This window comes from Bubalus kerabau, chromosome 1, assembly GCF_029407905.1.
Source record: "Bubalus kerabau isolate K-KA32 ecotype Philippines breed swamp buffalo chromosome 1, PCC_UOA_SB_1v2, whole genome shotgun sequence".
Lineage (NCBI taxonomy): Eukaryota > Metazoa > Chordata > Mammalia > Artiodactyla > Bovidae > Bubalus > Bubalus kerabau.
The window spans coordinates 185,853,677-185,864,830 of NC_073624.1; positions in this window are offsets into that span (position 1 = coordinate 185,853,677).

The following is an 11,154-nucleotide window of genomic DNA, read 5'->3' on the forward strand; positions in this document are numbered from 1 at the left end:
CAGCCTTGACGTACTCCTTTTCCTCTTTGGAACCAGTCTGTTGTTCCATGTCCAGTTCTAACTGTTGCTTCCTGACCTGCATAGAGGTTTCTCAAGAGGCAGGTCAGGTGGTCTGGTAGTCCCATCTCTTTCAGAATTTTCCACAGTTTATTGTGATCCACACAGTCAAAGGCTTTGGCATAGTCAATAAAGCAGAAATAGATGTTTTTCTGGAACTCTCTTGCTTTTTTGATGATCCAGCGGATGTTGGCAATTTGATCTCTGGTTCCTCTGCCTTTTCTAAAACCAGCTTGAACATCTGGAAGTTCACGGTTCACATATTGCTGAAGCCTGGCTTGGAGAATTTTAAGCATTACTTTACTAGCGTGTGAGATGAGTGCAATTGTGCGGTAGTTTGAGCATTCTTTGGCATTGCCTTTCTTTGGGATTGGAATGAAAACTGACCTTTTCCAGTCCTGTGGCCACTGCTGAGTTTTCCAAATTTGCTGGCATATTGAGTGCAGCACTTTCACAGCATCATCTTTCAGGGTTTGAAATAGGTCAACTGGAATTCCATCATCTCCACTAGCTTTGTTCATAGTGATGCTTTCTAAGGCCCACTTAGCTTCACATTCCAGGATGACTGGCTCTAGGTGAGTGATCACACCATTGTGATTATCTTGGTCGTGAAGATCTTTTTTGTACAGTTCTTCTGTGTATTCTTGCCACCTCTTCTTAATATTTTCTGCTTCTGTTAGGTCCATACGATTTCTGTCCTTTATTGAGCCCATCTTTGCATGAAATGTTCCCTTGGTATCTCTAATTTTCTTGAAGAGATCTCTAGTCTTTCCCATTCTGTTGTTTTCCTCTATTTCTTTGCATTGATTGCTGAGGAAGGCTTTCGTATCTCTTTTTGCTATTCTTTGGATCTCTGCATTCAGACGCTTATATCTTTCCTTTTCTCCTTTGCTTTTTGCTTCTGTTCTTTTCACAGCTTTTTGTAAGGCCTCCTCAGACAGCCATTTTGCTTTCTTGCATTTCTTTTCCATGGGGATGGTCTTGATCCCTGTCTCTTTTACAATATTATGAACCTCCATCCATAGTTCATCAGGCACTCTATCTATCAGATCTAGTCCCTTGAATCTATTTCTCACTTCCACTGTATAATCATAAGAGATTTAATTTAGGTCATACCTGAATGGTCTAGTTTTCCCTACTTTCTTCAATTTAAGTCTGAATTTGGCAATAAGGAGTTCATGATCTGACCCACAGTCCGCTCCCTGTCTTGTTTTTGCTGACTGTATAGAGCTTCTCCATCTTTGGCTGCAAAGAATATAATCAATCTGATTTCGGTGTTGACCATCTGATGATGTCCATGTGTCGAGTCTTCTCTTGTGTTGTTGGAAGAGGGTGTTGCTATGACCAGTGCGTTCTCTTGGCAAAACTCTATTAGCCTTTGCCCTGCTTCATTCTGTACTCCAAGGCCAAATGTGCCTGTTACTCCAGGTGTTTCTTGACTTCCTACTTTTGCATTCCAGTCCCCTATAATGAAAAAGACATCTTTTTTGGGTGTTAGTTCTACAAGGTCTTGTAGGTCTTCATAGAACCGTTCAACTTCAGCTTCTTTAGCGTTACTGGTTGGGGCATAGACTTGGATTACTATGATATTGAATGGTTTGCCTTGGAAACGAACAGAGATCATTCTGTCATTTTTGAGATTGCATCCAAGTACTGCATTTTGGACTCTTGTTGATCATGATGGCTACTCCATTTCTTCTAAGGGATTCCTGCGCGCAGTAGTAGAGATAATGGTCATCTGAGTTAAATTCACCCATTCCAGTCCGTTTTAGTTCGCTGATTCCTAGAATGTCAATGTTAACCCTTGCCATTTCCTGTTTGACCACTTCCAATTTGCCTTGATTCATGGAGCTGACATTCCAGGTTTCTATGCAATATTGCTCTTTACAGCATTGGACCTTGCTTCTATCACCAGTCACATCCACAGCTGAGTATTGTTTTTGCTTTGGCTCTGTCCCTTCATTCTTTCTGGAGTTATTTCTCCACTGATCTCCAGTAGCATATTGGGCACCTACTGACCTGGGGAGTTCCTCTTTCGTTATCCTATCATTTTGCCTTTTCATACTGTTCATGGGGCTCTCAAGGCAAGAATACTGAAGTAGTTTACCATTCACTTCTCCAGTGGACCACATTCTGTCAGACCTCTCCACCATGACCCGTCCATCTTGGGTGGCCCCACACGGCATGGCTCAGTTTCATTGAGTTAGACAAGGCTGTGGTCCATGTGATCAGATTGGCTAGTTTTCTGTGATTATGGTTTCAGTGTGTCTGCCCTCTGATACCGTCTCACAACACCTACCGTCTCACTTGGGTTTCTCTTACCTTGGGCATGGGGTATCTCTTCATGGCTGCTCCAGCATAGCGCAGCCGCTGCTCCTTACCTTAGATGAGGGGTATCTCTTCACCACTGCCCCTCCTGACCTTGAATGTGGAGTAGCTCCTCTCGGCCATCCAGCGCCTGCGCAGCCACCGCCTCTTGAATGTGGGGTTGCTCCTCTTGGCCGCCGCCCCTGACCTCAGGTATGACCTAAATCAAATTCCTTATGATTATACAGTGGAAGTGAGAAATAGATTCAAGGGACTAGATCTGATAGACGGAGTGCCTGATGAACTATGGACGGAGGTTCGTGACAATGTACAGGAGACAGGGATCAAGACCATCACCAAGATAAAATGCAAAAAGGCAAGATGGTTGTCTGAGGAGGCCGTACAAATAGCTGTGAAAAGAAGAGAAGCGAAAAACAAAGGAGAAAAGGAAAGGTATATGCATTTGAACGCAGAGTTCCCAAGAATAGCAAGGAGAGATAAGAAAGCCTTCCTCAGTGATCAGTACAAAGAAATAGAGGAAAACAGTAGAATGGGAAAGTCTAAGGATCTCTTCAAGAAAGTTAGAGATATCAAGGGAACATTTCATGCAAAGATGGGCACAATAAGGGACAGAAATGGTATAGACCTAACAGAAGCAGAAAATATTAAGAAGAGGTGGCAAGAGTACACAGGAGAGCTATACCAAAAAGATCTTCATGACCAAGATAATCACGATGGTGTGATCACTCACCTACAGCCAGGCATCCTGGAATGGGAAGTCGAGTGGGCCTTAGGAAGCATCACTATGAACAAAGCTAGTGGAGGTGATGGACTTCCAGCTGAGCTATTTCAAATCCTGAAAGATGATGCTGTGAAAGTGCTGCACTCAATATGCCAGCAAATTTGGAAAACTCAGCAGTGGCCACAGGGCTGGAAAAGGTCAGTTTTCATTCCAATCCCAAAGAAAGACAATGCCAAAGAATGCTCAAACTACCGCACAATTGCACTCATCTCACACGCTAGTAAAGTAATGCTCAAAATTCTCCAAGCCAGGCTTCAGCAATATGTGAACCGTGAACTTCCAAATGTTCAAGCTGGTTTTAGAAAAGGCAGAGGAACCAGAGATCAAATTGCCAACATCCGCTGGATCATCAAAAAAGCAAGAGAGTTCCAGAAAAACATCTATTTCTGCTTTATTGACTATGCCAAAGCCTTTGACTGTGTGGATCACAATAAACTGTGGAAAATTCTGAAAGAGATGGGACTACCAGACCACCTGACCTGCCTCTTGAGAAATTTGTATGCAGGTCAGGAAGCAACAGTTAGAACTGGACATGGAACAACAGACTGGTTCCAAAGAGGAAAAGGAGTACGTCAAGGCTGTATATTGTCACCCTGCTTATTTAACTTCTATGCAGAGTACATCATGAGAAACGCTGGGCTGGAAGAAGCACACGCTGGAATCCAGATTGCCGGGAGAAATATCAATAACCTTAGATATGCAGATGACACCACCTTTATGGCAGAAAGTGAAGAGGAACTAAAAAGCCTCCTGATGAAAGTGAAAGAGGAGAGTGAAAAAGTTGGCTTGAAGCTCAACATTCAGAAAACGAAGATCATGGCATCTGGTCCCATCACTTCATGGGAAATAGATGGGGAAACAGTGGAAACAGTGTCAGACTTTATTTTGGGGGGCTCCAAAATCACTGCAGATGGTGATTGCAGCCATGAAATTAAAAGTTGCTTACTCCTTGGGAGGAAAGTTATGACCAACCTAGATAACATATTCAAAAGCAGAGACATTACTTTGCCAACAAAGGTTCGTCTAGTCAAGGCTATGGTTTTTCCTGTGGTCATGTATGGATGTGAGAGTTGGACTGTGAAGAAAGCTGAGCACTGAAGAATTGATGCTTTTGAGCTGTGGTGTTGGAGAAGACTCTTGAGAGTCTCTTGGACTGCAAGGAGATCCAACCAGTCCATCCTAAAGGAAATCAGTCCTGAATATTCACTGGAAGCACTGATGTTGAAGCTGAAACTCTAATACTTTGGCCACTTAATGCGAAGAATTGATTCATTTGAAAAGACCCTGGTGCTGGGAAAGATTGAAGGTGGGAGGAGAAGGGGAAGACATAGGATGAGATGGTTGGATGGCATCACTGACTCAATGGACATGGGTTTGAGTAAACTCCAGGATTTGGTGATGGACAGGGAGGCCTGGTGTGCTGAAGTCCATGGGGTTGCAGAGAGTCAGACACGACTAAGTGACTGAATTGAACTGAACTTAGTGGTTATATGATGAAAGAAGTAGATTTTCTGGCACTGAAACTTAACCTGTGGACAACACTGATGTCTTTGTGTGGTTATTGTAAGACAGTTAGCGGCTGCATTTTCAGGACCTTGTGTGTTTTCTTCCAAAGGGGGTCTGTTTGAACATTATATCATTTAGCCTTCACTTACTGAGCAACAATATTTACAACAATTCATAACTTTGAAAAAAAATTTATTACACAAGGAAGACTGCTGTTGTTGTTCAGTCGCTAAGTTGTGTCTGATCCTTTTTGACCCCATGGACTGGAACACGTCAGACTTGCCTGTCCTTCTCTATCTCCCTGAGTTTGCTCAAACCCATCTCCATCGAGTCAATGATGCCATCTAACCATCTCATCCTCTGTTGCCCCCTTCTCCTCCTGCCTTCAGTCTTTCCCAGAATCGGGGTCTTTTCCAATGAGTCAGTTCTTCGCATCAGGTGGCCAAAGTATTGGAGCCTCAGCTTCAGCAACAGTCATTCCAATGAATATTCGGGGTTGATTTTCTTTGGGATTGACTGGTTTGATCTCCTTGCTGTTCAAGGGACTCTCAAGAGTCTTCTCAAGCACCACAGTTTGAAAGCATCAATTCTTTGATGCTCAGCTTTCTCTATGGTTGAATTCTCACATCTGTACATGACTACTGGAAAAACCATAGCTTGATTATACAGACCTTTGTCAGCAAAGTGATGTCTCTGCTTTTTATTATGCTGTCTAGGTTTGTCACAGTTTTTCTTCCAAGGATCAAGCAGCTTTTAATTTCATGGTTGCAGTCACCATCCACAGTAATTTTAGAGCCCAAGAAAATAAAATCTGTCACTGTTTCCCCCAATCTATTTGCCATGAAGTGATGGGATGAGGTGCCATGATCTTTGTTTATTGAATGTTGAGTTTTAAGCCAGGTTTTTCACTCTCCTTTTTCACCCTTTTCAGGAGGCTCTTTAGTTCTTTAATTTTTGCCATTAAAGTGGTATCATCTGCATATCTGAGGGATTCCGTGGTGACTCAGATAGTAGAGTCTGTCCACAATGTGGGAGACCTGAGTTTGATCCCTGGGTTGGGAAGATCCCCTGCAGAAGGAAATGGCAATCCACTCCAGTATTCTTGCCTGGAAAATCCCATGGATGGAGGAGCCTGGTGGGCTATAGTCCCTAGGGTCGCAGAGTTGGCATGATTTAGCGACTTCACTTTCACTTCATCTGCATATCTGAGGTTGTTGATATTTCTCCTGGCAATCTTGATTCCAGCTTGTGCTTCATCTAGCCTGGTATTTCACATGATGTACTCTGCATAGAAGTTAAATAAGCAAGGTGACAATATACACCATTGATATACTCCTTTCCCAGTTTTGAACCAGTCTTTTGTTTCATCTCCAGTTGTAAATGTTGCTTCTTGCTCTGTATATAGGTTTCTCAGGAGATAGGTAAGGTGGTCTGGAGTTCCATCTCTTTTCAGTATGAAAAGGCAAAAAGATATGACACTGAAAGATGAGCCCCCTAGGTTGGTAGGTGTCCAATATACTGCTGCGGAAGAGCAAAGAAACAGCTCCAGAAGGAATGAAGAGCCTGAGCCAAAGTGGAAATGATGCCCAGACATGGATATATCTGGTGGTGAAAGCAAAGTCTGATGCTGTAAAGAACAATATTGCATAGGAACCTGGAATGTTAGGTCCATGAATCAAGGTAAATTCGATGTGGTCAAGCAAGAGATGGCAAGAGTGAACATCAACATTTTAGGAATCCGTGAGCTAAAATGGATGGGAGTAGGCAAATTTAGTACAGATAACCATTATATCTACTACTGTGGGCAAGAATCCCTTAGAAGAAATGGAACAGCCCTCATAATCAACAAAAGAGTCTGAAATGCAGTACTTGGGTGCAATCTCCAAAACAACAGAATGACTTCTGTTTGTTTCCAAGGCAAACCATTCAACATCACAGTAATCCTAGTCTATGCCCCAACCTCTAATGCTGAGGAAGCTTAAGTTAAACAATTCTGTGGAGACCTACAAGACCTCCTAGAACTAATACCCCAAATAAAAGATGTCCTTTTCATCATAGGAAATGACAACCCACTCCACTATTCTTGCCTGGAGAATCCCACGGAGGAGCCTAGTAGGAGTCTGATTCTGTTGCAAAGAGTCAGACATGACTGAGTGACTTCCCTTTCTTTCTTTCTTTCACTTTCCTCATAGGGGACTGGAATTCAGAAGTAGAAAGTGGAGAGCTACCTGGAGAAACAGGCAAGTTTGGTCTTGGAGTACAAAATGAAGCAGGGCAAAAGCTAACAGAGAACGCACTGTTCATAGCAAACACCCTCTTCCAACAACACAAGAAATGACTCTACACATGGACATCACCAGATGGTCAATATTGAAATAAGACTGATTACATTCTTTGCAGCCAAAGATGGAGAAGCTCTATACAGTCAGCAAAAACGAGACCTGAAGCTGACTGTTGCTCAGATCATCAGCTCGTTTTTGCAAAATTCAGGCTTAAATTGAAGAAAGTAGGGAAAACTACTAGGCCATTCACGTATAACCTAAATCAAATCCCTTATGATTATACACTGGAAGTGACTAATAGATTCAAGGGACTAGATCTGGTAGACGGTGTGCCTGAAGAACTATGGATGGAGGTTTGTAACATTTACAGAAGGTGGTGACCAAAACTATCCCCAAGAAAAAGAAATGCAAGAAGGCAAAGTGGTTGTCTGAGGAGGCCTTACAAATAGCTGAGAAAAGAAGAGAAGTGAAAGGCAAAGGAGAAGGAAAAAGATATATCCATTTGAATGCATATTTCCAGAGAATAGCAAGGAGACATAAAAAAGCTTTCTTAAGTGACCAATGCAAAGAAAAAGAGGAAAACAATAGAATGGGAAAGACTAGAGACCTCTTCAATAAAACTGGAGGTTACCAAGGGCAAAGATGGGCACAATAAAGGATAGAAAGGACCTAACAGAAGCAGAAGAGATTAAGAAGAGGTGGCAAGAATACACAGAAGAACTATACAGAAAAGATCTTAATGACTTGGATAACCACGAAGGTGTGGTTACTCACCTAGGGCCAGACATCCTAGAGTGCAAAGCCAAGTGGTCTCAGGAAGCATTACTATGAACAAAGCTAGTGGAATTTCAGCTGAGCTTTCTCAAATCCTAAAAGATGCTGCTGCTAAAGTTCAGTTCAGTTTAGTTCAGCTCAGTTCAGTTGCTCAGTCGTGTCTGACTCTTTGCGATCCCATGAATTGCAGGACGCCAGGCCTCCCTGTCCATCACCATCTCCCAGAGTTCACTCAGACTCATGTCCATCGAGTCAGTGATGCCATCCAGCCATCTCATCCTCTGTCGTCCCCTTTTCCTCCTGCCCCCAATCCCTCCCAACATCAGAGTCTTTTCCAATGAGTCAACTCTTCGCATGAGGTGGCCAAAGTACTGGAGTTTCAGCTTTAGCATCATTCCTTCCAAAGAAATCCCAGGGCTGATCTCCTTCAGAATGGACTGGTTGGATCTCCTTGCAGTCCAAGGGACTCTCAAGAGTCTTCTCCAACACCACAGTTCAAAAGCATCAATTCTTTGGTGCTCAGCCTTCTTCACAGTCCAACTCTCACATCCATACATGACCACAGGAAAAACCATAGCCTTGACTAGACGGACATTTGTTGGCAAAGTAATGTCTCTGCTTTTGAATATGCTATCTAGGTTGGTCATAACTTTCCTTCCAAGGAGTAAGCGTCTTTTAATTTCATGGCTGCAGTCACCATCTGCAGTGATTTTGGAGCCCCCAAAAATAAAGTCTGACACTGTTTCCACTGTTTCCCCATCTATTTCCCATGAAGTGATGGGACCAGATGCCATGATCTTCGTTTTCTGAATGTTGAGCTTCAAGCCAACTTTTTCACTCTTCTCTTTCATTTTCATCAGGAGGCTTTTTAGTTCCTCTTCACTTTCTGCCATAAGGGTGGTGTCATCTGCATATCTGAGGTTATTGATATTTCTCCTGGCAATCTTGATTCCAGCATGTGTTTCTTCCAGCCCAGCGTTTCTCATGATGTACTCTGCATAGAAGTTAAATAAGCAGGGTGACAATATACAGCCTTGACGTACTCCTTTTCCTCTTTGGAACCAGTCTGTTGTTCCATGTCCAGTTCTAATTGTTGCTTCCTGACCTGCATAGAGGTTTCTCAAGAGGCAGGTCAGGTGGTCTGGTAGTCCCATCTCTTTCAGAATTATCCACAGTCAAAGGCCTTGGCATAGTCAATAAAGCAGAAATAGATGTTTTTCTGGAACTCTCTTGCTTTTTCGATGATCCAGAAGATGTTGGCAATTTGATCTCTGGTTCCTCTGCCTTTTCTAAAACCAGCTTGAACATCTGGAAGTTCACAGTTCACGTATTGCTGAAGTCTGGCTTGGAGAATTTTGAGCATTATTTTACTAGCATGTGAGATGAGTGCAATTGTGTGGTAGTTTGAGCATTCTTTGGCATTGCCTTTCTTTGGGATTGGAATGAAAACTGACCTTTTCCAGTCCTGTGGCCACTGCTGAGTTTTCCAAATTTGCTGGCATATTGAGTGCAGCACTTTCACAGTATCATCATTCAGGATTTGAAACAGCTCAGCTGGAATTCCATCACCTCCATTAGCTTTGTTCATAGTGATGCTTTCTAAGGCCCACTTAACTTCACATTCCAGGATGACTGGCTCTAGGTGAGTGATCACACCATCGTGATTTTCTTGGTCGTGAAGATCTTTTTTGTACAGTTCTTCTGTGTATTCTTGCCACCTCTGCTTAATATCTTCTGCTTCTGTTAGGTCTATACCTTTTCTGTCCTTTATCGAGCCCATCCTTGCATGGAATGTTCCCTTGGTATCTCTAATTTTCTTGAAGAGATCTCTAGTCTTTCCCATTCTGTTGTTTTCCTCTATTTCTTTGCATTGATTGCTGAGGAAGGCTTTCTTATCTCTTCTTGCTATTCTTTGGAACTCTGCATTCAGATGCTTATATCTTTCCTTTTCTCCTTTGCTTTTCGCTTCTCTTCTTTTCGCAGCTATTTGTAAGGCCTCCGCAGACAGCCATTTTGCTTTCTTGCATTTCTTTTCCATGGGGATTGTCTTGATCCCTGTTTCCTGTACAATGTCACGAACCTCTGTCCATAGTTCATCAGGCACTCTATCTATCAGATCTAGTCCCTTAAATCTATTTCTTACTTCCACTGTATAATCATAAGGGATTTAATTTAGGTCATACCTGAATGGTCTAGTGGTTTTCCGTACTTTCTTCAATTTAAGTCTGAATTTGGCAACAAGGAGTTCATGATCTGAGCCACGGTCAGCTCCCGGTCTTGTTTTTGCTGACTGTATAGAGCTTCTCTACACTCAATATGCCTGCAAATTTGGGAAAATCAGCAGTGGCCACAGGACTGGAAAATGTCGGTTTTCATTCCGAGGCCGCTGGGCTTGCAATAAACGTCTGTGAAGGAACCCAAGAATAAGGGTGCAGTTTCAAACGTCTCCCACCAGGTGCCGCTGTTTCCAAATCAAGGCTTGCTCAATTCCACTGAGGACCGATTCTGCCTCAATCAGGTCAGGTTTTGGGCTCCTACAGAGGGTGGAGAGGGGCTTCAGTGGTAGCTCAGACAGTGAACAATCTGTCTGCAATATAAGCGATCCAGGTTCGATCCCTGGGTAGGGAAGATGCCCTGGAGTAGGGCATGGCAACCCACTTCCGTATTCTTGCCTGGAGAATCCCAAGGACAGAGAAATCTGGCGGGCTACAGTCCTTGGGGTGTCAGAGTTGGACGTGACCGAGCGACTAACACACACACACACACACACACACACACACAGAATGCAGAGGGAGCCTCAGATTCTTTGCCCCCTCCAGGTCCCCATCCTGCCTCTTCAGTCTGTTCATTCCCCTCCAGAGGGTACTTACAAGATCTTTCCCACAAGCAGTTCTGCCCACCTCCCTTCACCTTGCAGGACTCTCTGAATGTATAGTTGCTGATCCTTACCTCTGAGACTTTGCCCAGCTATTTCCCCTTCCTGGAATGTTTTTATCCTTGTTTATTGATGCTCACTCAGAAAACTCATACTGGAAAGATTTAGACCTACTTTCTATCTTTTAAAAAAGTAATTAATTGGGGGCTTCCTGGGTGGTTCAAATGGTAAAGAATCTGCCTGCAATGCAGGAGACCCAGGTTCCATCTTTGGGTTGGGAAGATCCCCTGGAGAAGGGATCCAGTATTTTTGCCTGGAGAAATCCACAGAGAGAGGAGTCTGGTGGGCTACAGTCCATGGGGTCGCAAAGAGTTGGGCATGACTGAGCGACTAAGCACACAACTAATGAATTAGGTTACATCAGGTCCCAGTTGTGGCACCCAGGCTTAGTTGCTCTGTGGCATGTAGGATCTTAGTTCCCCGACCAAGGATTGAACCCGCATCCCCTGCACTTCAGGGTGGATTCTTAACCACTGGACTACTACCTGGGA